The following is a 26,673-nucleotide window of genomic DNA, read 5'->3' as shown; positions in this document are numbered from 1 at the left end:
AAGGACCTCCGTGTCCGGCCTTCGAAGAAGGCCATCGGACGAGTCCGGCACCATCCGGTGCATGGTCGGAGGAGCTGAAGGATCTGCTCGGGCGAGCGTCTATCTCAGAAGAGCACTGTGCGTTGATGGATACAGTGATTAGAAGGATTTCATTCGTGGAGAGCGGGTTGCACAAGGCCGTCAGGAGTTTACTGACAGGTTTTGAGGTACGTGAAACGATGTACCTTTTGACAGATCTGCATAAGATGCGCCCTGTATAGATAGTAGCCCCTGAGACTCGGTGCGTTGTTAAAAAGGACGGCGCACCGAGGATCATAATCCCAGGTATAATACTATGCCTTTCCTATGTAGGTGGCGAAGTGTCCGGTGGCTGGCTGGACTGATGAATTTGCCGAACTAAAGCGGCAACTTGACGTGGCAGATGCCGACATCATGCTTGTCAACAAGCGGCTTAAGGAGGCACAAGGTATATAATTTCTCCGAAGACACTTGGTAAGAGGAGCTTGATGCCCGTACCTTACAACATATGTGCTTGATGCAGATGGTGCCGCTGCCATGGAGAGCCTTTGGGCGGAACTTGCCCGAGCCAAGGAGCAAGCCAGAAAAAGCGATGTGGCTGCCTTAAAGGCGGCTGAAGAGCTGAAAGCCGAACAGGCTGCTCACTACCAAAGCAAGAAGGAAATGGCCGAGATGGCTGAAAAGTTGAAGAATGCTGCCGACCGCTGCAAGCTTGTTGAAAAAGAAGATCGGGTGGCACAGAAGGACCTAGAGAAGGTCACTGCCGAGGCCAAGGATACTCGCTCTATGATGAGAGCTATGAAGGAGGAGCTACGTCAGGCCGGAGATATCACGGCTGGAAAGCCCTATATGCTGCGGATGAAGTTCGGGGATCCTGAATATGCTCCATTGGACAGGGAGTGGAGTGTGGCGAACACTTACCTGGACTTGGCGGCGAGTGCCGCGGACGCGGCCGAACACTTCCGCGATCAAAATGACCATGAAGTGGAGAAGCTTTTTTGGTCGCAGTTCCACAATCCAAAGCGCCCACTTTCAGTATCCAATAGTTTGGCCGCATGGGCAGAGCTGAATAGGTTATCCGTACTCGCCATGAATCATGTGGTGAGTCATCTATGGCCGGAAAGGCCTGAGCCGAAGAGTTATTTTAGCTTGGTGCAACAGTTCCTCGGTGCGGTGCCACATATTGATGCAATTAAGAGGTCGGCGTGTATAGAGGGTGCACAGATGGCTCTTGCTCGTGTCAAGACATACTGGGCGAATATGAAGGCCAGTGTCGTTGCATCCCAAGACTCGGACGAAAGTCGAGTACCTGCCGAGCACTATTTTTAGGAAGTTCTGCAGGGCGCTCATTTAATAGAGACGCAGTGCTCAAAGGATGTTATGTTCGAATAACATGTATCATTGTAAAACAATGTTTCGATGGAAAAAGCTTTTTATACTTGTGCTTCCAAGAATTAAAATACCTCCTGTGCGGCCGTTAATGTATATGTATATATATCCTGAAAGATGGCAGTCTTCGGCTTCAGCCCCCATGCATATAATGCGGGGGTGTTCGCAGAAGGCGCATTTTCACACTTGATCCAATGTCTTGGTCCTATAAAGGAGGTGATAGCGCAGCGAACTAGGCAACCGGACTATAATGCTTTATCACTTTCACTTAGCCATAGGAGTTTGACAGTGGGGCTACTATATAGCCCCTAGGGGCACCGTGCTCACCCGAATTCGGGGCGCATATGTGCCTGACCAGGAAACGGCCCTTCGTTAATGCGGAGGAATTCTAAAGATTCTGGCAGGTCATCGAGTGGTTGACCAGTCTCGCGATGTATCATGACAAACAGTTTTCGGCTTTCTCTACTGAGGTGCTCGCTTGGCCGAACCGGGGCAAAATCGCAGTAGTTCTCCTGGGGCCGCCTTAGCCGATAGAGCGGAACATAAGGCAGCAAAACACATGAGCCGGGCAAACCCAACATTTGACCAAAGACATTATTCGGAGCTGATGCATATAAGGCCAAACTCGCGACGCCGAACACTCCCTAAGGTGTTCGGTCTTTATGAAAACGGGCGGACCAACGCCCTTGGTAAGAAGCTCCTGGTGTCCAGGTACGCGCAAAATTCTGACGTGGCCAAATGCCAAGACGCCAGCCTCCTCCTCGGTTATAAAAAGAAGCCGGGGGATGTTATCAACAAGAGACAGTAAAAAAGGTTTACGCAGGGTCTTAATCTGAAAAGAATCCTTGGAACGGGTCCCTACTGCACGTCTGCGCCTGTGTCTCTGTTGTGCCGTATCCTGGACGGGTGTAGCACGAGGCTCGTCTGTAAAAGAGAGGAACTTAGTTGAAAACAATCGTGCGAAAAGCTGTGTTATACTAAATAAACAAAATATAATTCGGAAAATGGGTAGAATTGAGCTTTATTGTCTCTTGTTGTATACGCACGGAGCCCCTTGTACAGGGGTGTGCGGCTAGTAAGCCTTTGTATGTTTATGCCGGACTCGTCTAGCCACGTCCGGGGTCTGAACGACCTATTCGGGTGCTTTGACTAGTGAAGCTGGTTTAGTGTGTGGCTGTTAAGGCAGCCGCATAGTCTTCCGCTTTCGAGGAACACTCGATATTTCCCTTTAATGAAATGATGCCTCGTGGACCGGGCATTTTAAGTGTAAGGGGTGCATAATGCGGTATTGCGTTAAAGCGGGCAAAAGCTTCGCGACCCAGTAGTGCTTGATAGCTACTTGTATATGGGGCAATGTGAAAGGTTAGCTTTTCACGGCGGAAGTTGTCGGGGAAGCCGAAGATAACTTCCAGCAAGAGAGAACCCATACAATGGGTATCTGGGCCTGGCGTTACCCCTTGAAAGGAAGTGTTGCCATGGCGAATTTTTGTTGGGTTTATCCCCATTTTGCGGACTATGTCCTGGTATAGTAGGTTTAGATCACTGCCGCCGTCCATTAGGACTTGTGTGAAGTGGAGTCCGTCAATTATCGGGTCTAAGACCAAGGAAGTCCAGCCTGCGTTCCGGATACTTCTAGAGTAATCCTGATGGTCGAAGGTGATTGGTTGTAACAACCAGTGGCGGGACTCCTCTGGGACAGGCCATATGGCGCGTATCTCCATAGGCGCCACTCTGTATTTCCCTTTTGTCACATGAAGTGAGTTTACTGTTTTGACATCTTGAGGGAACTTCTTTTGTTCTCCGATGCTCTGCTTGTGGGGTTCGTCATCGTCCTCGCTTGGTATGTCAAGCCCCTTGTGTTCGGTGTTAAGTTTGCCGGATTGCTTGAAGACCCAACAATCTCTGCGGGTATGGTTTGCAGGCTTCCCGGGAGTACTGTGGATCTGGCATATTTTGTCCAAAATTTTGTTGAGGTTAGAGAGCTCGTCCCTGTCATCCTTGAGGGGCGGCTTTTTCTGATTCTGCCGAGAGCTTTTGAATCCGGCGTTGACTGTCGTGCTCCTCGGGCTGCTTCCCTTGGTCCGGCGCTGGTCCTTGCTACGTCGTGGTTTTCTGTTTCCATCCCTAGATTCGGATGTACTTGGGTCGCTGGTGCTGCTTCTTGCCATCCAGCTATCTTCTCCTGCGCAAAAGCGGGTCATGAGGCTTGTTAATGCGGCCATTGTTCTTGGCTTTTCTTGGCCGAGGTGTCTGGCGAGCCATTCGTCTCGAACGCTGTGCTTGAAAGCTGCTAAGGCTTTGGCGTCCGAACAGTCGACTATCTGGTTCTTTTTAGTAAGAAATCTGTTCCAGAGTTTCCGAGCTGACTCTCTGGGCTGTTGAGTTATATGACTTAGATCGTCTGCATCCGGAGGTCGGACATAAGTCCCTTGAAAATTTCCCTAAAAAGCATCCTCGAGCTCTTCTCAACTTCCTATGGTGTTTTCCGGAAGGCTTTTAAGCCAATGCCGGGTTGGCCCTTTGAGCTTGAGGGGTAAATATTTTATGGCGTGGAGGTCATCTCCTCTAGCCATGTGTATGTGGAGGATATAATCCTCAATCCAGACTCCGGGGTCTGTTGTTCCATCGTATGCCTCTATGTTTACGGGCTTGAACCCCGCTGGAAATTCATGGTCCAGCACCTCATCGGTGAAACATAGGGGGTGTGCGACACCCCTATATTTGGGTGTGCCGTGATGTTCGGATACTTGTTGCGTTGCATTGCTTACTAGAGCTTGCTTTCTTGGCCCGTAGATAGATCTGGCTGGGCCGTCTTTTTGGTGCGAATCCTTGTGCGGATCGCGTGCCGACTTGAGTGCGGCGCCCCTTGCCACTCTATGCTGGCCATGGGGTTGTTTATTCGACCGGGTGTCTTTCTTATTTTTTGATTGCGGGGGCTCTAAGGCCTCCTCATCAATTTCCGGTAGCAATTTTCGCTTCGGATAGCTCTTTGTGTGACGACTGTCGCCGTACTTGTCTGCGGTGTTGAGTACTTTGCCCCATCTAATTCTGAGTGCATGTTCCGCTGTTTTGAGCTTCCGCTTCTCCTTTTTCAGGCTATGCGTAGTGGCGACGAGCCTTTTGTAGAGGTTCTTCTGCTCCGGTAACTTGTCCGGCGTGAGGTCGTCCGGACTATTATCTTCACCGGGGGTGGGTTGTCCGGTTTGTCTACCCATATTTCCCTGTTCGGACGGTTGCTCGATGGCATGTTCGTCGTCCGCCGGTTCTCCCTGCTCTACGGTTGGGTCTCTGTCGAGGTGGGGTTTGGCGCGTCGCTTACGCCGCCGCTTTGACTGCTTTTCGAGGGAACGATCCCTTGTTGTGTCCCTCTGTTCCTCGTCGTCGTTTCTTTTAGGTGTGTCCATCATGTATACATCGTGAGATGAGGTGGTTGTCCAATGCCCTATAGGCGCTGAGTCCTGTTTGTCTCCTGCATCGTCGTCCATACCGTCGATGTCTTCGGAGTCGAAATCGAGTCTGTCGGTTAAGTCATCGACAGTGGCTATGAATTGGGCGGTGGGTGGGCTTTGAATTTCTTCGTCGTTCGCATCCCGTCCTTGCCGACCATAGTCCGGCCAGGGCTCTCCTAATAAAGAGAGAGACTTTAACGAGTTCAGAATGTCGCCGAAGGGCGAGTGCTGAAAGATGTCCGCGGCAGCGAACTCCATGATCGGCGCCCAATCGGGTTCGATCGGCAGGGGCGCGGAAGGTTCGGAGTCCGGAGAGGTGTCCGACACCTTGGAGTCGCGAGCTTCACAAAGGACAAGACTGGTGTTTGGCTCGATCACCGTAGAGATTGCAGCCCCTGAGGCGGTGTCTAGCCATCCGTCCTCGATTGGCGCAGTCGGCTCCGAACTAAGGGTTAGAGCGGACACTGGGGCGGCCTCCTGGGCACTGTTCGGCGGCAGAGCTAGATAATGACCATCGCGATAGTGCGGCGTGCCCGGCCGTGGCTCGAATCCGTCGAAGATCAAGTCTTCGTGGATGTCGGCCATGTAGTTCAAGCTTCCAAATCTGACCTGATGGCCAGGGGCGTAGCTTTCGATCTGCTCCAGATGGCCAAGCGAATTGGCCCGTAGTGCAAAGCCGCCGAATCCGAAGATCTGTCCAGGGAGAAAAGTCTCACCCTGGACTGCGTCATTGTTGATGATCGGTGGAGCCATCGGGCCTAAAGATGACGACACAGAGGAACTCTCAATGAAAGCACCAATGTCGGTGTCAAAACCGGCGGATCTCGGGTAGGGGGTCCCGAACTGTGCGTCTAGGCGGATGGTAACAGGAGATAAGGGACATGATGTTTTTACCCAGGTTCGGGCCCTCTCGATGGAGGTAAAACCCTACTCCTGCTTGATTAATATTGATGATATGGGTAATACAAGAGTAGATCTACCACGAGATCAGAGAGGCTAAACCCTAGAAGCTAGCCTATGGTATGATTGTTGTTCGTCCTACGGACTAAAACCCTCCGGTTTATATAGACACCGGAGAGGGCTAGGGTTACACAGAGTCGGTTACAATGGGAGGAGATCTACATATCCATATCGCCAAGCTTGCCTTCCACGCTAAGGAAAGTCCCATCCGGACACGGGACGAAGTCTTCAATCTTGTATCTTCATAGTCCAGGAGTCCGGCCAAAGGTCATAGTCCGGTCATTCGAAAACCCCCTAATCCAGGACTCCCTCAGAAACCAAGTAACTTTCCACCTGGAACTCCGAATGTGCACTTTGACGGATTAAGCTTGATATCATATCTCCTTAGGTTGGCAAAGGTTTCTGCGAGGTCCGTCAGTAGGTCGGAACCTTTATGTGACTTGACCACAGTGTCATCCATGTACGCTTCCACATTCCGACTGATTTGAGTGAGCAGGCACTTCTGAATCATCCTCATGAATGTGGCTCTGGCATTTTTAAGACCAAATGGCATGGTGACATAGCAAAAGCACCCAAATGGGGTGATGAAAGCCGTTTTTATTTCATCGGGACCATACAGTCAGATCTGATGATACCTGGAATATGCATCTAAAAAAGACAAGCGCTTGCACCCCGCAGTCGAGTCAACAATTTGATCGATGCAGGGGAGAGGGAAATGATCTTTCGGGCAGGCCCGATTGATATGCTTGAAATCGATGCACATACAAAGTGAATCGTCCTTCTTAGGGACCATGACCACATTGGCAAGCCACTTGGAGTGGTAGATCTCTCGGATGAACTCTACTGCTAGGAGCCGAGCCACTACCTCGCCAATTGCCTTTCTCTTCTGCACGGCGGACCACCGAAGATGCTCTTTGACGGGTTTTATCTTGGGATCGACGCACAAATGGTGCTCAGCCAGTCCCCTGGGTACACTCGGCATGTCAGAAGGTTTCCATGCAAAGATGTCCCAATTCTCACGGAGGAACTGGATGAGCGCTTCTTCCTATTTGTTGTCGAGTGTTGTTGAGATATGAGTCGGTACGGCGTTGGGATCGGTCGGATGAATATGAATCAGTTTCGTCTCGCCGGACAACTGAAATGCAGAATCTGTGGCAGGTCTCTTAGCTCAGAGTAAATCGCTCGGATCTGCATTCTTCTGATATTCTTGAAATTCAACTGCTGCCATTTGTGCATCGGCAATTTTGGAACCCTTCTGGAAGCACTACTCTGCCTTTTGCCCATTGCCAGTAATTGTGATCACACCTCTGGGACCAGGCATCTTCAACTTGAGGTACACATAACATGGTCGAGCCATAAAACGTGCATAGGCGGGCCTACCCAGGATGGCATGATAAGCGTTTTGGAAATTCACAACTTCAAATGTCAACTTTTCCTTACGGTAATTCTTGGAATCACCGAAAACCACGTCAAGGGTGATCTGGCCGAGTGATTCGGCTTTCTTTCTAGGGATAACACCATGGAAACTCATATTGCTCTCGCTAAGTTTGGACATCGGAATGCCCATCCCCTTCAAGGTTTCAGCATAAAGGATATCCAGGCCGCTACCACCATCCATTAGCACTTTGGTCAGTCGAGTGCCTTCGACCACCGGGTCGACCACCAACGCTTGCCTCCCAAGGGTGGCTATACGCGCAGGGTGATCAGACTGGTCGAATGTGATGGCTGTTTGGGACCATTTCAGGTATGTAGCCATCATTGCCGGGGCGACCATATTCACTTCTCTGTTGATAACTTGCAATCGACTCTTGCTCTCAACATCAGCAAAAATCATCAGGGTGGATTTGACTTTGGGATAACCATCGTCTTCTTCTTCATCCTCGTCTCTGTCCGACTCTTTTCCCTTTTCATTGGGTTGATTCTCTTGGAACTGCTGGATCAAGAGTCGATACTGTCGAGTGGTGTGTTTAGGATAAATCAGATTACCCTCTTCATCCTTCTTCGTGTGAATGTGACACGGCAAATCCAACACATCATTTCCTGCTTGGTCCTTTACCTACTTAGGGGTCCAGGGTCCCTTAGGTTTTCCTTTAAACTTTCCTTGAGCCACTGCCGCAATTTCGCCGGGCGCCGCGGGCTCGGCCTTTCGCTTTTGTTTCCGATTGGAATTGATTCCACCGGCGTCCTGGTCGACTGGTTTGCCCTTTCCGATGCGGAGTCGATCTTCTTCTTCTCCGTTCACGTATCGGGTGGCTATCTCCATCATCCGAGTCAGAGTCATATCCCCAGTCCGACCGAACTTCAGGACCAGTTCTCGGTATTTAACGCCTTCTTTGAAGGCACACACTGCTTGATTTCAGATACATTCTCCACTCTGTGATGCAAAGTGGTCCACCTCTGGATGAAATCCCTCAGAGTTTCACTCAGTTTCTACATGCAATGCTGCAATTCTGTCAACCCCGCTGGCCACTTGCAAGTGCCTTCAAAAGTTCTGACGAACATTCGAGCAAGTTCTTCCCAACTGTATATACTGTTCGGGGCTAATTGAGTCAACCACGCTTTGGATGATCCTTCCAACATCAGAGGGAGATGCTTCATTGCCACTTCATCATTCCCGTCCCAATCTGCACGGCCACTCGGTAGTCTTCCAACCAAGTTTCAGGCTTGGACTCCCCAGTGAACTTGCTGACTCCAGTCGCCAACCTGAAGTTGGGGGGAATCACTGCGGCCCTGATGGCTCTGTTGAAACACTCTGGGCTTGAAACATGAACCCTGTTGCTAGTCGGGCGATCTCTGCCAAGGTCTTTCCTCTGCGCTCTGTTCCGGTCGACTAAACCCTGAACAAGAATAGATCTTGCATCAAAGCTCGGCTCCCTTGGGTCGACTGGTGCTCTACGTTCGCCGCTGTGAAGGCGTCTGTCATCGTACTGCCGAGGCACATATGATGTACTCCTCGGAGGAGGTGTGGGCATCTGACGATGGTTGTCGCGGTCGAGTCGGTGATCGTACTGCCCACGGCCCTCACACCACAGGGGTGATCTTGGACTGTGAGCCGACTAGACAGTGTCTGCCACCATGGATCTGCTATGAATCCTATCTCGTGACTGGGACACCGCTGTGTTCAGCTCTCCTACTGCCCGGCGTAAGGCCCGGATCTGCATCAAACCTCTGTCAGCCTCTGACTGGGAAGGCTAAATTGACTCTGCTATTTAGGATGCAGCTGTGAGATTTTGAATCGGAATGCGGTATACCTTAGGTGGAGGTCGGAAAAGTTGTCGTCGATTGGACTCGGGAATCCGTTCTTGAGCACGCTCGTCGAGAGCGCGCTGGAGGTTTTCCAGTCGAGTGTGCTCAGCCAAATTAGCCAAACACACCGCTTCCAAGGCCCGAGCCTCGGGGGTTTCTCCAACGATGGCTGATGGGTGTGTGGAGTGCATCCATGTTGCGGCGACGAAGTTCCTCCCTTTGCTGTGAAGAGAGGGGTTCGGTATGGTACTCCTCGTGGACGCGTGATGGATCACCGCCCCCGTCCTCGCCGTCTTCACGGTGGAAACCAGGTGGACTATGTGGTCCTTCGACCATCAAGACTTCAGTCACAGGATCGCTGCTATCGCACTCGGATGCGGTCTCGACGGAGCCAGCCGACAGATCGAACATGCCGTAGAGAGTTTCGTCAGGCTCGATTGCCGCGACTTGATGGGTGGCCGAATGTCGAGCCATTGCGTGTTTTACCCACCACTGGAGCCACGACCGGCCGGATCGCTTGCGGCGGCGAACAGCGGAGGGAGACGACACCATTGGAGCCGACTAATACTGAGTCGACGGCTGCCGGAGAAGGACGCCGCGAATGCACGCATGAAAGTGCGTCGCCCCTCGGGCGGGGAGCGCCTCGACGTCAAGGGGAGCTTCTTGAAGCCAAGCGGAGTCGTCGGTGATTAAAACGAGTGCATCGAGACGGATCTTGCGCCCCTTAGCCAAATCACCACCGGAAACCATGATGATGGGGATCGGAAAAATCGCAACTTCACCAACAAGTTGCTAAGACACCTGCCCCAAGGTGGGCGCCAACTGTCGTGGTTCTAAGGCTGGCAGTAGAAAGGGGGGTAGGTATGGAGAGGCAAGATCTCAGCTATGGTGAAGGTGTACACATGAGATTTACGAGTTCAGGCCCTTCTTGGAGGAAGTAATAGCCATACATCTCGGTGCCCGGAGGCGGTCAACTGGATTATATGTGTGTGATATTACAGGGGGTGCGAACCCTTGTCCTAGAGGAGGGGGGTGGCTTATATAGAGTGCGCCAGGACCCAGCTCCCCTCCGTTACAGAGGGTTCAATGTTCAGAGGGACGTTAAACGTCTGCTTTAAGTGTCATCAATGCCTATAAAGACTCCAGAGTGAATGTCCGACCGTTGTAGTTCCGTGTGGCTCTTGGTCTTCATAGGTCGAGTGGTTTATTGTATGGTCGAGTGATCTTCATAAAATTGGGGTACCCGAGTGATATGGTTGGTCGTGTGGAACAACACTCGACGTCTTCCTTGGTTACTTCCAGTTATCTCTTGAGCTTCTTTGCTTCTAGGGTAGTGACCTTGGGTGGGTCTCCTAGGTCAGTCCTGTGACCCTACCCTAGGTCTATATCCGCATCATAGGGCGGGAAACTATCAGAAATCTACAGGTAGTATAAAAACCATGATGAATGGCTGTGAGACAACGACAACCAAAAACTATCAATTAATCAAAGAATCTCTAGGTCGATATGGATCATGAACTTGTACGCACCTCATATGTTGTCATACCTCAGCAATCCTCAATCATGGTTATGCATTCCTCGTCTGTTTGTCTGGTTGCCTACACATGTACGTGTTGACTGCTGCTGTGCAAGTGCATGTACTGTAAGCAGTTCTGTACTTGTCGCCACGTACAAACAGCGGTACGGGATGCAGCGAATCCTATGTCAACGGCCACGACGCCAACAATAGTTGATGTAAATAGCAGACCCGATTTTTCAATCTCCATGGGAAAAGAAAATGAGACTGGAAAAGATAGTGCCAGATTGCATCGTCTAGTTCTGGTGAAGCGCGTAGAATCATCAATTGTGGGGAGATGGCGAAGTGAGATGAACACTGCCTACCGGATCATCAAGCAAAAGAAAGCATGGAAGGGCGGTCGAGGAGACATCGGGAAGGCGGCTGTGGAAAGGACACGACCTCACGGGGATGGGCTGATGTGAGCAGGAAACACTTCTTATGTGATGAAATAATCTGAGCGCAACAGACCATCGTGATCCAATTTCCTTGAGATATGCAGGTAGGGAAGGGGCAAGCATGTCTAGCATGGAAAGAGCACATCGATTGAATCTCAACCTGAGAGAGGAGAGGCCACAATCTTTATAGTTTTCTTAAAAAATCACGTGGGATGGTTTAACACGGGAGATGGACTTCTTTTGTGAAACCCTCAATGATATGGATTTTTTTCCTTGATGGTACAACGATATGGAGTTTGTATCATGGTTTGTTTAATATGGTCTAAGAGCTTTTTAACGTGTAGGTTGGATCACGTAGTTTTTTCACCTCATGTAAATCATTGGACTTTGTAATATGGTAATTTGTGTAACGTAAATCATATGGTTCGGACAGATTGATTAAATTAATCTAACGGTTAAGAATTTACTAATTATGTGGATTAACGTGGAGGCTTCAATGGTGCTTCCAATTAGTAAATATAAGGTTTAGATAGATTGATTAAATTGATCTAACGGTTAAGAATTTACTAATTATGTGGATTAACATGGAGGCTTCAATGGTGCTTCCAATTAGTAAATATAAGATAGTAGGCTTCAATGGTGCTTCTAATTAGTAAATATAAGATAGTACTAGCTAGCTACCATGCATCTCTTTAATTCTAGTTTCAATATCATTAATTATCATGCTTGATTAATTATTATCTGATTAAATTCTATTCTCGTAAAGGCCCTGAAGCAGGCGTCGGGGAATGATGTGTGTGCATACTACGTTTTTGAGAACATACGCATGATGACATTCGAAAAGAGCAAAACTGATAGACAGCTATGAATACGTTTGACAGAACAATATTCACATTTTTTACATCATTAACGATATCTAGTCACATAACTAATACACATGCATATTGATATCCTTCTTAACAGTTTGAATTGGTGCGGGATAAGCTCCTACAAGTGGAGCGCATACAAGCACTTCAAGATGAAATAGCGGGATTTTTGCTCGACGAGGTCATAGATCCCAAAGGGAAATTCTATTACGAGCTACCGCCCATTGAACCACTTCCAATTGTCATCGTGCTCTGAAGGCACCAAGGCAAATGCCACTGGCTCTGAAGGCAACATGTAGAAAAAACTGTATATATATACATGTGTATATGTGTGAATAATATGATGTGGTTATGAGGCATGATCGGTTCTACGAGAAATTCTATTTATATATATGCATAACGTGTACAATATGTAGTATCATAAAATACCAGCAAACGAAAATAAAATAAATGGAAAACACAAAATTAAAGGAAAAAAAAAACAAAACCCTCCAAAAAATTTAGTACTCGGTACTAAAGGTCTCCCCACACCCGGCCCTGGCTCGTGCCACGTGGTGGCCCTTTAGTGGCGGTTCGTGCAGAACCGATACTAAAGGGGGGGACCTTTAGTCCCCACCGGCCCTTACGTACCGGAGCTATAGCCTGGTTCTGCACTAGTGTTGGCGAGTTCTTAGCCGTGGAGGTGTGGTGGTTGGTCTGTGTGCTCTTGGCTGTGCGGGTCTTGGTTGGACCCCGACTTCTCAGCTATGATGGCGAAGTGCTACGACGAAGGCGGAGTGGCAAACTTGGATGGAGTGGCCCCAATCCGGTGGGCAAGGATGGAGGTGCGCGGCGACTCGGAAAAAATTCCTGCCCGTCTCGTTCGGTGCTGGCGGTGACGACGCCCGTGGGTGTTGTTCCCCTCCTTGGAGGCGTCACCAAGGCGTGTCGGCGTCCCCATCTCATGCTCCTGGGATTGGTAGCGGTCTTCGGGTGAAAGCCTAGGTTCGGAGTTGAATCGGTGTGATAGCAGCGTCCTCTACGTCGCTACTCTGTTGGGAGCATCGTGCTTGAAGACACGGTCACGAGGTTCCAGGTTGCGCTACTTCCGGTGCTCGTTGCTGTTCAAGACGATCTTCAGTGGCACAATGTACGTCATCACCGGTGAATCCAAGACGGTGCCTTTTGTGGACTGACTAAGTTCTGCCATCTACTTGCCACCTCCTTTTAGGCATATAAGGGTGGATGGTGCGTTGACGAGGGAAGCCCACCCGGAGTTGGTGTTTGTCTTCGGAGGTGACCGGCGATGGTTGAGACGCGGCAATGGTGCTTTGTTTTTGGACAAGCTCTTTTTTTTGTAGTGGTGTTATTGGTGGCAGACTAGCCCTGATGTGGTGTCGGTACTACACTCGTTGTTCGCAACAAGTTATAGTCTTCTTGTAATTCAAAATATGCCTTCTACACCCTCCGTTCCCAAATATTTGTCTTTCCAGAGATTTCAACAAGTGACTACATACGAAGCAAAATGAGTGAATTTACACTATAAAATATGTCTATATACATCCGTATGCTGTGTCCATTGAAATGCCTAGAAAGACAAATATTTGGGAACAGAGGGAGTATAAAAAAATGATACGCATTCGGGTACTCTCAAAAAAAAAAAAACATTGTGAACCATTCTTCTCATGAAATATATGTGGTTACTTAAAAAAAAACGAGGCGAAAATGACCAGCATGGGATGGGTTCGGCGGCCCTGTTAGTTCTGGGCCTACGGGCCGAGCAGAACACAGAACGCATCCACCGACACGAGTATTAATCTTCTTCCCTCTTCTAAAAAAAAAGAGTATTAATCTTCCCACCCCTCAATTTTTTTTCTTAATCTGCCCTAGCGGGAGCTCCTTTATATGAATCCCCACGCCGCCACCTCCCCTGTCCCAGCAAACAGCGTTCTTCTTCCCTCTTCCTCCTCCCGCAGATCTCCGATCTCGACCTGTCTTCCTTGTTTCCGAACCTCTTTTCCGTTCGTTCTTCCCGGGGGGTTTGAGGACGGTGAGGACGTCACCGCGGACGCACCTCCCAGTTCGTCGCTGTTCTTGTCTTCTCTCGATTTGATTGACCCTCTGTGTTTTCTGTTTCTGGATTCGAATGTTTTTCGTTGTACGGTTTCTGCAAGATCAGCTTCTTGTCTGGGCCTCGTTACCCAGGACCCCAGCCAATCGGCAAATCGTGCTGCCATCTTGCTAGATCGAACCCCCAATCGGGCTTTCAACTCACCCGGATCTGATTGATTACTCGATGATTCTCCGGGCCCTTTCCGTCGGCACAGAACGAAAATTTCTTTGAGATTTGTCACTTTTTTGTTTTTGTTTTTGTACTTCTGGAGTATAAAAGCAAACTCACTCTGTCCCAAAGCCATTCCGTGTTTTGAGGCAGTTTCTTCGTCTGCGAGATGGATGTAACCCAAGTATCTCGTCCGCGAGTCCTTCTCAAACCAGTAGTTTTGCTTTGTTGTTATAGAAAATGAAGAGAGTTGGTTTTGCTTGGCTGGTGATGATTCAGGTCCGAATGGATCTGAGCGGATTTCGGTGAGGCGGATTCGTCCGCCGTTGATCGATTCATGTTGTTACACACACTGAAGCCTTTTTCTTTCTTTCTTGTTTCGATTATCCTCTTTGTTCTCGCGATGCGATGATGATTTATATAGGTTTTGGCAGTGGTGGCTTCTGTCACCGTGAGCCTTCAAACCAAAAACGACTTCTCTTTCCACTGAGCATTGCTTTAACCACATTCTTCTCCTGGTCTGTTTTGTTTGTTTATCGGCGGCCAAGGATTAAACTGAATTATAGACAAGCATATGTCCGAATTCTCTTCATGTGGAACGATCTAATCTTCTCTATGAGGCCAGCGATCTTGCTTCTTTCTTGATCTGCAGTTTTATTAGATGCGTTCTGTGGTTGATGCCGATGATGATTAGTGTGAACCTTTCTCAATGAAATCGCTAATGATTACATAACCTACTGTCTTCCTTCTGAGGCGCCACGAATCCTCGATTCCTTGTGTCCTTTTCTATCATCACTATGTTTTGGTTGTCTCTTGAATTATTGGTTTGCCAAGGTCGAATGATGATCACAAGTGCATAGTTCATATGATCAAATCGTGATTACTTGAACAAAAATAGTCTTTCGCTCCTATCTGACGACCCTACAACCTGCCCTTTCTCAGGAGAATCAAACAATTTGTGTGTTTATGTTTTGCAACCTCATGTCTGAATTTGTTGTAGAGGACGGTGAAGATTGGTATTTGCGCTGCCGACCATCCTGCTATATCACCACCCGTATTCTGAGTACCATATTGTTTGTTACATGTTACATGTGGAAAGCATAATTTGTTTTTGTACTAGTATAACTTGTCTGAGGTAGGCTGACCATCACAAGTGCATAGCCACAGATGACCAAACTGTGATTACATACTGTAGCTTTCCTGTTTAAATTCAGTTCAAATTTCATATGAGAAACCATACCTACCCAGTAAAGCTATTTGGATTTGAGGAATAATTTTGGAGAATGTTTTACTTGTATTTGGAGCAGTGACGAGACATTCACTCAATATCATCTTTCAGGTTTGATTAATCGCTATGTTCTTACCTAGCTTCATATAATATGTTCAGAACTTTAATGTTAATGCTAGTGACCTCTACAAAGCCATTCTACTACACATTAGGCAGTTAATGAACTTATTGGGATGACACATCTCAAGAAAAAGAATTTTTTTGGAATAATACAGAAATGACAGAATTAAGAGTAATAGATGGAATTTCATATTTTCGGGATCTTTGATTAGGCGGCACTTGCATAGTTAGTTGTTTTTGAATTGGTAGACCATCTACAATAGGTACTTTGATGTTTGCAATGATTCTTTAGACCAGTCTTTCAGGATGATGATTTCATATTTGTCGCCCCAGTCTTAGGATCCGCCTAGGTGGATCTCTGCTGATTGACATATTTTTGAATCTGACTCGGCAGATGAAAATTTTGAACTGTTGGTTTGGTTTTCTTTTCTACTTATTTTTCCTGGGTGATGGCAGTGACGATTTGCAAAATTCAAGCTCAACAGACCAAATCACAGGTTTTCTCTCAGGAGTTGATTTGTATGCCGATTAACCTTCTGAACCGAGCCATCTGACACTGAGTTTTTAAAACTGAAGTTCACTGTTCTTATCTTTGGATCCTTCACTTCCATGCTTCGTTTTGTGTTTATTTATTTTTGCTTGTATTGGAGGACGTAGTTGCAATGAGGATAACAAGCTCCCTCTTCTGAAAGCATTGACGACATCGCTGGCAGAATCGAACCAATTAAATATTGCCACCACTGAGCAACTCTGTATCTTTGTACAATCTTTGTTGCTTCTTCTTACATCTACAAGATCTGTTTGGATCGTGAGGAAGTATTGATGCATAATCCAGCACTTGATCCGAGGGCAGCTTGCGCAGCCCATATGATGTCATCTTTGCAACTGAATCCATCAGATTTCAGTGTTATTTTTTCTGAAACTTTGAAACAATCTTAGGACACCTTCGGACACAGTGCTTAATTTTCTGTGAATCAGAAGTCTTCTGTATTCTGATGATACATCTTGTTTTCATCATTTTTTACAATCTTGTCTTCCAAGTTGGATCTATAATGCAATTGAAGCCCATGATGATTAGCTTTATGTTGGAATTACCGTCAGATACTGAATGATGATATTTTTGCGGCTTTCTGAGGCATAAAACCATTAGCTTCAGGTCTTCTGTAGTTTTTGCATTGTTAATTTCGTTCAACTTAAATTATCCCTGTGAAGTTTCTCAGACCATAGGAAGTGTCATATGACACTGTAAACAACAGTTGCTTCTCTCCACTGCAAGTGTCCTCCCTCGAGCATAGCCTTTGTGGTTTTCTTTCCGTGTTAATTTTGTTTTCTTTCGGCGAAGATCCCAGCAGAGAGGTGTTGAATCTCCCTCGTTGAGGCCTCTCTAACAAATTTTTAATCTTCGCACAGTGACGAGATGCCGTGGATTTTGTGGATGTGTGATATTCCTGGTTCTGTCACATCTGTTGCTATGGATACATCTTTATCATACTATGGTATCTAACCTTCTGTTTTCCATCCGAGGGATCTATGGATGGACAGCCCTTCCCGTGCTGTGTCTACCAAGTTTGCCTTCGGACACTATAAAGCAATTTGTTCTTCAATCATCTTGCTTCAAACTCTTTATTTTTTGTGAGGTTGAAACTTTTGCTGACATTTGATTTATGTATAGCCAATGAATTTTTGTTTCTAATTTTCGGTCTTGCAAATCAGACCCAACGAGCGACGATTCAGGCAGCCCTTTTGTCCATTACAATGGCAATGGAGGTGTTGCGTTGCTCGGAGATTAAATTTCTGCTCTTCAGATTAGCTGAGTGGGAGGCTCTGCTTCCCTCGTTGAAGCTTGTCTAGTAGTCTTAAGAACATCTAATAGCCCTCGTTACAAACTTTGTCGAACATTGTAGTTCTGTGACGAGCGATGATTCAGGCAGCCTCTTTATCATTACAGTGGCATTGGAGGTGTTGCGTTGCTCGGATAGTAAACCTATTGCTCTTCAGATTAGCTGAGGGGGAGGCTCCTGCTTCCCTCCCTGAAGCTGGTCTAGTAGTCTTAAGAACATTATTATAAGTATGTTTCTCATACCCGATTTTAATTTTGACCTTTTTTGTTTGTGAAATGGTAATTCAATAATTGGTTGGTGATCCATGAAAACAAATGATGATAGCAAGATAGGGACATCAGAACCCTGAATTTCAGGGTTATGACAGATTACGTCTATAATGGGAATCTCTCTGATGTTTTCGATTCCCCAAGTTAAATTGATCTGTTTTTTCCTTTTCAATCAGTCTTCTTTGGAATATGCTCTTGCAATTCAGATCTTGGATGGCAATGCTCAGCCCATGGTCGGCCTCATCGTGCATACAGCTAGATAGATCCAACGATATATAAAGCAGTTACACAATTGGCAACTGAAGCTTAATAACATTTACATGAAAGTGAACAGAGATTTTTTATCTAAAAACAATGAACATACTGACCTGGATGTACTTTTATTCATAGGATAGGAAAAATGGTAAACTGTTAATGAACATGAAACTAACCCAAAGGCTTGCAGATGGGCCCCTACAATGGCAATGCTCAAGTTGATATTCTTTTGGTTGATCAGAGTTTGGTCAGTTCAATACGCGAAACGAATCACATTAGCATACAGCTAAAATTGATCCACAGATGACATCTGTTTACATCATTTGAATCTTAGCAAAACTTGTGGAATTTTAAATGTCGGCCTTGTCTGAAAAAATACCAATCTGTTGATGCATCCGTGCAAATGTTCTGAGGGACAATTTCCTTTTGAGATTTTGATTTAATGCTTAAAGCTGTCCGATGATGATCAAACTAAATACTTTCGTTCTTCTGATGTGCTATCTCATGGCGCTGTGCGGAAGCAATTTGGAGACCTGAACTGAGGAAATGCTTGATTTGTTCTTGCCACTGCAAGTTTTGCTATTTTTTTCATGTTTTTTCTGCTTGTAGTTTGTGATGGAAAATTGTTTTTGTGTTTGTTGCTTCACAACTGGAAGGATGGCCTGTTGATAACAGTTTGGTCATCCCGTAGAGGGAAGCATAGATAAATGGAAACACTGGCCAGTATTAAACAGCATGACGCTCTGTCAAACCGTGTCATGTTACCTGTCTTCTGGCACATTTCTAACATAGTACATATTTTTATTTCTCAGAGGTTTTAGTTCCTGAGTCTGTAGCTCGTTAATTTGGCGGAAGAAAGCCAGCATTGCACGTGCTTTGGAGGATTAAACTTGCAGAAAGCTCAGTCAGTTTTGTTCGGTGATGATCAAACTAAATACTTTTGTTCTTCTGAAGTTCTAATGCGCTATCTCATAGCTCGGTGTGGAAGAACACCTTTGTTTATCAACCGCATTATGCCTACCACAGAGCATCATTGCCAAAACAAACGGATGAACATATTATGCATTCTGATTGACAAAGCAATTTACATGATTTTAGCAGAGTCCACTGTACTTGATCTTTGAGTGACCAAACAACTGACAAATCTTTGTTGAGAAAACCCTTATCTTGAGAAACCACTGAATTTGTTTCTGTAGTCGTTGTGGGCTGGGGCCTTGATTATTTTTGCAATGATGATACTATTACCCAGCTCATTATGAGACTTCCCTTTGTGGGCAGTCGTGATATGAACATCTCTTTTGTATCTGAGCCCACTCACATCTTTCTTATGATTTCTTCATTATAATTTGGTACAGCCAATGAAGGCTCTTCTAGTTTTTGGGAAAATAGACATAGCTAGACTGTAACTGCTGCAGTGATGATATAATCCTTGTCTCCCTTTTCTAACATCCTCAGTTGTGATAACTGAATGAGCAATGATGCAGGCAGCCTCTTTGTCTGATTACATTGGCAATGGAGGTGTTGTGTTACTTAATTTGATGATCTTTTGGTTGCTCATTGTTTGGTCAGATCAATATGCGAAGCAAATCAGCTTCAACATTAAGCATACAGCAAGATTGATCCAAAGACGAAATCTGTTTATGTCATTTGAAAGCTTAGCAAAACTTGAATTTTAAATGTCGACCTTTTCTGAAAAAAATACCAATCTGTTGATGCATCCGTGCAAATGTTCTGAGGGACAATTTCCTTTTGAGATTTTGATTTAATGCTTAAAGCTGTCCAATGATGATCAAACTAAATACTTTCGTTCTTCTGATGTGCTATCTCATGGCGCTGTGCGGAAGCAATTTGGAGACCTGAACTGAGGAAATGCTTGATTTGTTCTTGCCACTGCAAGTTTTGCTATTTTTTTCATGCTTCTGATCTTCAGATTAGCTGAGGGGCTTTGCTTCCCTCTGATCCTCGTCTTAAGAACATTTTCTATCTGTTTCGAACTTAATTTGGTTTCTTTTACAGTTTCTTAAGGATGATCTACTTGTTCCTTACAAATTTGGTTTCCTTTGTGTTTTGGTTGCGGGTTGCCTACCCAAGGGACCTATGGATGGACAGCCCTGCCCGTGCGAATATCTCTGATTTCAGTGGAATGGAGGTGTTGTGTTGATTAGAGATTAAATCTTCTGCTCTTCATATTAGCTGAGGGGCAGGCTCTGGCTTCCCACTTTGAAGCTTGCCTAGTAGTCTTAAGAACATTATCTATCTGTTTCAATTCAATTTGCTATTCTTTTGTTTGACGTTTTTGACATATCAATCAGTGCTTGGTCAGTTGAGTACGTGAAATGAGTCACAATTTTGCTGGTTCTTTTGCATCTTCTTTTGTGAAAATTCACCTAGAAAACTTGATGGAGCTATCAGCGATTCAGGCAGCCCTTTTTTCTGATTACAATGGCAATGGAGGTGTTGCATTGCTCGGAGAGTGAATCTTCTGCTCTTCAGATTAGCCGAGGTGGATGTTCCGGCTTCCCTCCGTGAAGCTAGTCTAGTAGTCTTAAGAACATTATTATCAGTATATGTTTCTCATACCCAATTTGATATTGTATTTTGACATTTTTTTTTGTAGAATTAAAGAACCACATGATTTGGTTTCTCTATGCTTTGCTGGCAGTAAATTTCTTGTTTGGGGATCAATTGAAGCAAATGATGATAGCAAGACAGGGACATCAGAACCCTGAATTTCAGGTTAATGACAGACTACGTCTATAATGGGAATCTCTCTGATGTTTCTGATTTTCCCCAAGATAAATTGATCTGTTTTTATGTCTATTCTTTTTTCATATTTTCTCCTTCTCATTCTTCTTCGGAATCCAGATCTCTTTCCTGTTTTAACTTTTGGCTATTTGGATCTTGAATGCGAATACTTCAAGCAGATCATGGTCAGAAGATTGTTACATCATTGGCAACTGAAGCTTAACAACACATGAATATGATCTGATATTTTGTAATGGAAAGACAGTGAACATGATCTTTAGCTGACTCAAGGCTACTTTTATTCATAGGAATAGGAAAGATGGTGGATTGCCATACCATGCCCATTTGAATCCTTTGGATGCAAAACAAAGGAATTGATCCAAGTGTTTGTTTGATGGAAGCATAGGAATTTTTCACACATCTTTCCAAGAGCTTGCAACTATAAAAATCATATAAAAATACTATGAATCACACAAGGCCTTATAAACAGGACATTTGACTGAACATGATTAGACGTTTTGACTGAAAAAACAACCTCATGATCTTAAACTGACTTGAAATGAACTGAACAATTGAAAGCAAATGCATCATAGTGGCACAGCTATTTATTTATTTTCATATATTTATAATTGTTCATTACAAACCATGAATAAATCCTCTTCTCTTCAGATGACATAATTTTGATTTCTTGATGTTTTGTTAAGTAAAAATTCAATTCTGGTGGTGTTTCACTTCTTTTAGTTTCTGTTCTGTGATTGCGTTCGGTCTGGGCTGGAATCTCCATTTGCAGCTGGTTTGGTTCAGCTGTGTGCGTTATTTTAAGCGGGTCTCCTATTGATTCTCTTTAATGTTGTTAGCATTGTATTTGGCCGGTCCAGAGTGCCTGTTATTGGATGAATGAGTAGTTAATCAGTTGTGATCAATATGATTTGATTATTTGGGGATGTGTTATGGCAGTGATGATAAATTAAAGGCTTGTTTCTCAAAACATTCGCAGTTGCCGCCTAAGAGCTTTCGCCCTGCCAGGCTTGAGAGCTAATGCTGCTAATTCCTTCCTTGGATGTCTGAGCCTTATGAAATCCCCAATTTATCTTTATTTCTATCTTACTTTGTTGTCTTCATTTCCTGATCTAATTATTCCGCCTTCTCCTTTTTGATGTTTATCTTGTTAAATGTTGTTGTGTTTTGTTGGTTCACTCGGGGAGCACTGACCCATGTCCGCCCACCGTTTACAACGCTCCCAAGAGGTATTCTGGTGGCGCCTAGAGCACAAGATCTTGGGTTACGCTCGCCCCCAAATTCCAGTTTAATCTCTACTGTTCTATCTTTTTTTTCATGGATTATAATTCTAGTTATTGTAGGATTGATTAAACCTTTGTTGGTGCAGTGATTATAAAACATTCCTCGTACTGATGGGAAATCCCCGTGAACGACAACTATAGACCCATAGAATCTGAGCACCAGCAAACAATATTTCCTCTGGTTTCATTTGATTCTTAATTTTGTTTTCTGTTTATTTCCCCTGACTTTCTTTTCGTTTGGACTTGAGACCAAACGTTTATCTGTATCTGTTGACTTGAGGTGTGGTAAATTCTCTATTCGTATTGCTGGTGGTTGCGATTTGCAGTGATTATAAAACGTTCCTCGTACTGATGGGAGCCGCTAGTCATCAGTTCAGATACAAACTGTGACTGATGGGAGCCGCTAGTCATCAGTTCAGATACAGACTTTGGAGTGGAGCACTAAAGTCCAGCCATGTCTTGCTAGTTCGTGGGCCACCGTATTACAAGACCTTGGACAGTAGTCAGTGAACTATGCAGCTCCTTTTCAGTTAGAGCAGTTGCAATGCATCGGGTTCTATTAAGCAGTCGAGTCAAGCACTGTCTTCATGAAATGTAATTTATACTGTTGAAATAGACGGTTTCAGTAGGGCTCACTTATTTTCTTTTTTAAATGTAGCCTTATAGCTTCTAAAAGATTTTGCAATTGCTTGTCGTTAGTGAATCATTGTGAAGCTTGTTTAGTGATCATCCTGATGATCAATGCTTATAAATGTATCACTACTTATGGATGGTTCTTTTTGGTGGAGAAATGTTGTACAATTCGACCATGATTTATCATTTGACAATTTTTTTTCATCTGCCACAATTAAGCATAGTACTCCCTCCGTTCGGAATTACTTGTCTCGAAAATGGATGTATCTAGAACTAAAATACATCTAGATACATTCATTTGTACGACAAGTAATTTCGAACGGAGGGAGTAGTATGGAGAGATCGACAGCAACAGTGTCACTTTACAAATTGGTGGTGTCACGTGGTTGACGAAAAGAGATTGTACAACATCTCCACCAACTGGGTCATGGTTCATATTTTTTCTCATGCCATTCGTATTTAATGTGGTTCCCATTCGGGCCAAAACCCGGCCGATCCGCGTGGGTTTAGCCCTGGACGGGGTTGGATCCCGGCCTGGGCCAAATCCCTCCCAAACCTCGTTGAAATCTTTGGGAAATGTCCCACGTGACCCATTCAGTGGTTCCCATTCGGGCCAAAGCCCGGCCGATCCGCGTGGGTTTAGCCCTGGACGGGGTTGGATCCCGGCCTGGGCCAAATCCCTCCCAAACCTCGTTGAAATCTTCGGGAAATGACCCACGTGACCCATTCAGTGGAAGCAAACCCTCGTGTGAAACGTTACGCAACCTCTTTCTCGCCCCGACCTCGTCTCCCTCTCTCCGTTCAGCTATAGTGCACTATCGGCACAACATTCAAGGGAAGTGGCATGAGCTTGGCGGTGACCCAGACAACCATGGAGCCCGGCCGAAACCCTAGCTGTACTTCAACCAATCTCCCCTACCGCCTCACGCCGGAGAAGAGGAGGCAGCCGACGACAAGACCTCTTCAGGGTGGTCTCTATTTCTCTCACTGTGTGCTTCTTTTTTTCGAGAGTACGCAAATTGCGTACCATAGCTTTATAAAAGAAGAGAGAATTACAAATACAAGATGACTACAACTCGCTGCGAACAACAAGTGTAGCATGAACTCCACATCCGGCTAGTCCAAAGACAGCCACCTATGAAAACACCACTACAACGCAAAGGAACTTGCCCAAAACAGAAAACCTCGCCGCGTCTCAATCGATGCCAGCCACCTCCGAAGAACTGCAACTCCCACCGAGCATCTCTTGCCGACGCACCATCCACCCTTAATGCCTAAAGGAGATGGCAGGAGAATGGCGGGACTCGATCAGACCCGAGAAAGGTACCATCTTGGAATCACTAGCGACGATCGTACATTGCGCCGCGGATGATCGATCATGAACAGTGGCGAGCGCTGGAGGAGTGCAACGAAGAACCTCCAACCCGTGTCTCCAGACACAATGCTCCCACCAGAGGGACGACGTCGAGGACGCCGCCATCGTGCCGATCCTGCACCGAATCAAGGCTTTCGCCCGGAGACAACCACCAACACCAAGTGAGCGAGGGGATGTCGACGCACCTCGGCGACGCCTCCAAGGAGGGGTAAGACACCCACAGGTGCCATCGCCGCCGGCCCAGCAAAACCGGACAAGATTTTCATCCGTGACGCCGCACATCGCCCCACCTCCAAGGATTGGGGCAGCACTGTACTTGTAATCTCACACCGCCGCCGCCACAGCTCCTCGCCGATGAAGCCGCACAACCATAGTCCACCGACACCACGCACAGCAGAGAGGAATGCGGCCCCAACATCGACCACCAACCTCAGCCAGCAGCCTCCGACACCTCGGCCATGGATCAGGGTCACCACCGTGGTCGTCACCCGCTCCAGGGGACATCCACGCATGACCCCATCCCCTCCGGCCCAGATCAAATCCGGAAAGATCCAGATCTGACCCTCCTCTCCAATCACCGCTCCAGCGCCAACACCACCCGGCGGCCACCACACCAGCCCCGACGCGGAGGAGGCCGAACGCCCGCTGCTCGTCAGGAGCTCCTTCCTGACAGAGCCTCCACAGCGTCGCCGCCTCCGAAGCCGAGATCCAGCGCCATCGCCTCCAAGCAGCGCCGACGCGCCACCCAGCTCCACCGCCCCTGCTGCCTCCCCGCCGACTCCGCCGCTCCTCCAAGAGCCACTCCGCCCACCGGAGAAGCCCGCCGCATCCTCGCGCCGCCGGCCATCCACCACCATCGCATCCCCAGGGACGACCCACCTCCGCGCGAAGGGGCTCGTCAGGGAGCGCCGCCCTCGCCCACCATCTTCGACGACCAGGCGTGGCCGCCACCGCCGGCGCCGGCGGCGACAGCGGCTGGGGAAGGGAGATCAGGTGCCTCTGGTTTCCTAGGGTTAGGGGCGCCTCCGGAGCCGCACGCGCGTGCGACCCGGGGGCTGGTGTTATTGGCTTGGCAGCACGCGAGGAGGAGGAGGAGGGCGCTGGTCCGCGTTTCTCCACTGTGTGCTTCTCACCTGTCCACTCTCTGATCTCTCTCTCTATCTGTAGCGAAGGATTAACCAAATGCATAATAATTGACATGAATTGCAGAGTGACATGTATTTGTTCCCCGAGGGGATTTGGTGTAGGGTGGGGGATCATCCAATCCTCTAGAGGACTAAATACTCTTGAACCGTAAGCAGTTTGCCATTGGGGGTGTGACGTGTGTGGTGAAAGTTTTATGGTCAATTTTGCATGGTGGGGTCGTCTGGTTAACTGGTGGGGTAGTTGGCTTGTGGTATCTGTTGTCTCGGGGATGGTTTTGCATGAGTTTTTTAGATTGGGGAACTAGTTTTGCATGTGTTTGTTTAGACCGGCAGACCGCATGTCTGTGTGATGGGCATGTTGTGTGATTGGTGCTCGTTGATTTCTTTGGGGTGTATTTATTCGTTGTTCTTTTACTGCCCGGGTTTGTAGTTGCACCCATGCCTCACCGATTTACATTGACCATCTTCTTAGAAAGATGCACACCGTGTCACAAACACTACGTGTTGGAAATATTAGCACTTTTCCAATTAAACTAATCCATGAGTAAACAGTAAGCATGGCAAATATGGTATACATCTCATACCAATTCCTATGCATACTAGCACGTATAGAACATAGAAGCAAACCATCTATGAGCAGCACATCTACACCTAGCACAAACACTAGTAAATGAGGGATGAACAGACCAGACCCTCCGGTTGGCCAGGCCAATGCGGCGGCGGCAGCAGTCGCCTCGGCTTCGTCCGTGGCCTGCTTCTTGGCGTCGTCGTCGTCGGCCATGGTGTTGATACAGGGGAAGTAGTGGAAGCAGAGGCCGACGGAGCTAGGGAAGGATCGGGAGCAGTCGCACCGAGACGCTCCCCAAAAATCTTATTGCCGTTCTCCCGGGTAGGATCTCGAATGACAGGGTTCCGGAGGCACCTGCTCTCCCGACCAACCGTGCACGCGGTCGTCGGGATGGGGTCGCCGGAGGCAGCACAGAGCAAGAAACAATAGATGACAGCTAGGTTACGCGAGAGGGAGTGAGTGAACCGAACTAGGTCACTCCACTGGGCAGAGCCTTCTTATATAGGCCGTCGTGGAGAAAGTCGTGGGCCTAGCGGAGGCCCACGACCGAGTCGACACACTCCGGGCAAGGGATTTAAAGAAGGGTCGCACTCCCGGCAAGGGAGTCGATGAATCCCGGCAAGGCAAGTCAGCCCACAGTCCAACGTCTCGGACAGTGGCCCACCTATTAGCGACTCGTTGATTAATCCCTGATTAATTAATTCGTTCTTGAGCGGCAAAAATAAGCTTCGGCTCAGCTCATTCCCGCAACCCGCGACGTGCATGCGTCGTGACGAGGCGAGGCGAGGCGTGGTGAGGCGGGCGGCGGAGGAGGAGGAGCACGCATGTACCACTCCTCTTCAAGCTCCCAATGGCAAGTGATAGAGCAGCCCTTATAAAGGGGTCTCAACTCTCCTCAACTAGCAAGGTGGGACTAAACTTCCCACCACCTACCATCTGATACATGGGCCTCAAGATTAACAACGGATTAGTGTCTTATATGGGCCTAAGCCCATCCATAATCCATCAATCCCCCATTAGATCTCGAGGCACATAAGTTTGTCAACTGTTCC

At 47.0% G+C, this 26,673-nt stretch overlaps 1 long non-coding RNA gene, 18 other non-coding genes and 4 pseudogenes across 19 annotated transcripts; all 23 read left to right on the top strand.

Annotated features, from left to right (window-relative positions):
* Positions 1–13,807: 13,807 nt before the first annotated feature.
* On the top strand, positions 13,808–22,205 carry LOC119349591. The gene is made up of 2 exons (XR_005169462.1): positions 13,808–20,357; positions 20,472–22,205. It is a non-coding gene; the product is annotated as an uncharacterized LOC119349591 (long non-coding RNA).
* Positions 14,403–14,502, top strand: LOC119351036. The gene has a single exon (XR_005169582.1). It is a non-coding gene; the product is annotated as a small nucleolar RNA R11/Z151 (small nucleolar RNA).
* LOC119351039 lies at positions 14,544–14,636 on the top strand. Its single transcript, XR_005169585.1, has one exon. It is a non-coding gene; the product is annotated as a small nucleolar RNA Z152/R70/R12 (small nucleolar RNA).
* LOC119351085 lies at positions 14,820–14,897 on the top strand. The gene has a single exon (XR_005169625.1). It is a non-coding gene; the product is annotated as a small nucleolar RNA U83 (small nucleolar RNA).
* On the top strand, positions 14,972–15,065 carry LOC119351575. The gene has a single exon (XR_005170051.1). It is a non-coding gene; the product is annotated as a small nucleolar RNA snR60/Z15/Z230/Z193/J17 (small nucleolar RNA).
* On the top strand, positions 15,792–15,878 carry LOC119351125. The gene has a single exon (XR_005169660.1). It is a non-coding gene; the product is annotated as a small nucleolar RNA U31b (small nucleolar RNA).
* On the top strand, positions 15,938–16,040 carry LOC119351070. Its single transcript, XR_005169611.1, has one exon. It is a non-coding gene; the product is annotated as a small nucleolar RNA Z107/R87 (small nucleolar RNA).
* LOC119351502 lies at positions 16,142–16,237 on the top strand. The gene has a single exon (XR_005169989.1). It is a non-coding gene; the product is annotated as a small nucleolar RNA R30/Z108 (small nucleolar RNA).
* Positions 16,292–16,384, top strand: LOC119351131. The gene has a single exon (XR_005169666.1). It is a non-coding gene; the product is annotated as a small nucleolar RNA snoR31 (small nucleolar RNA).
* Positions 16,551–16,631, top strand: LOC119351076. The gene has a single exon (XR_005169617.1). It is a non-coding gene; the product is annotated as a small nucleolar RNA snoR77Y (small nucleolar RNA).
* On the top strand, positions 16,690–16,847 carry LOC119351640 (annotated as a pseudogene).
* On the top strand, positions 17,222–17,356 carry LOC119351095. Its single transcript, XR_005169635.1, has one exon. It is a non-coding gene; the product is annotated as a small nucleolar RNA snoR77 (small nucleolar RNA).
* Positions 17,415–17,550, top strand: LOC119351102. Its single transcript, XR_005169641.1, has one exon. It is a non-coding gene; the product is annotated as a small nucleolar RNA snoR77 (small nucleolar RNA).
* On the top strand, positions 17,638–17,731 carry LOC119351055. The gene has a single exon (XR_005169599.1). It is a non-coding gene; the product is annotated as a small nucleolar RNA R44/J54/Z268 family (small nucleolar RNA).
* Positions 18,307–18,402, top strand: LOC119351552 (annotated as a pseudogene).
* Positions 18,492–18,637, top strand: LOC119351144. Its single transcript, XR_005169675.1, has one exon. It is a non-coding gene; the product is annotated as a small nucleolar RNA snoR137 (small nucleolar RNA).
* On the top strand, positions 19,079–19,167 carry LOC119351513. The gene has a single exon (XR_005169998.1). It is a non-coding gene; the product is annotated as a small nucleolar RNA SNORD29 (small nucleolar RNA).
* LOC119351554 lies at positions 19,630–19,725 on the top strand (annotated as a pseudogene).
* LOC119351103 lies at positions 19,958–20,105 on the top strand (annotated as a pseudogene).
* On the top strand, positions 20,273–20,410 carry LOC119351097. Its single transcript, XR_005169637.1, has one exon. It is a non-coding gene; the product is annotated as a small nucleolar RNA snoR77 (small nucleolar RNA).
* Positions 20,542–20,635, top strand: LOC119351054. Its single transcript, XR_005169598.1, has one exon. It is a non-coding gene; the product is annotated as a small nucleolar RNA R44/J54/Z268 family (small nucleolar RNA).
* LOC119351477 lies at positions 21,551–21,671 on the top strand. The gene has a single exon (XR_005169967.1). It is a non-coding gene; the product is annotated as a small nucleolar RNA SNORD14 (small nucleolar RNA).
* LOC119351115 lies at positions 21,977–22,062 on the top strand. The gene has a single exon (XR_005169652.1). It is a non-coding gene; the product is annotated as a small nucleolar RNA snoR8a (small nucleolar RNA).
* Positions 22,206–26,673: the final 4,468 nt, after the last annotated feature.

The sequence above is a fragment of the Triticum dicoccoides genome, chromosome 1B (genome assembly GCF_002162155.2).
Source record: "Triticum dicoccoides isolate Atlit2015 ecotype Zavitan chromosome 1B, WEW_v2.0, whole genome shotgun sequence".
Lineage (NCBI taxonomy): Eukaryota > Viridiplantae > Streptophyta > Magnoliopsida > Poales > Poaceae > Triticum > Triticum dicoccoides.
The sequence above is the reverse complement of the archived record's forward strand: the minus strand, read 5'-3'. Positions and strand labels throughout refer to the sequence as shown.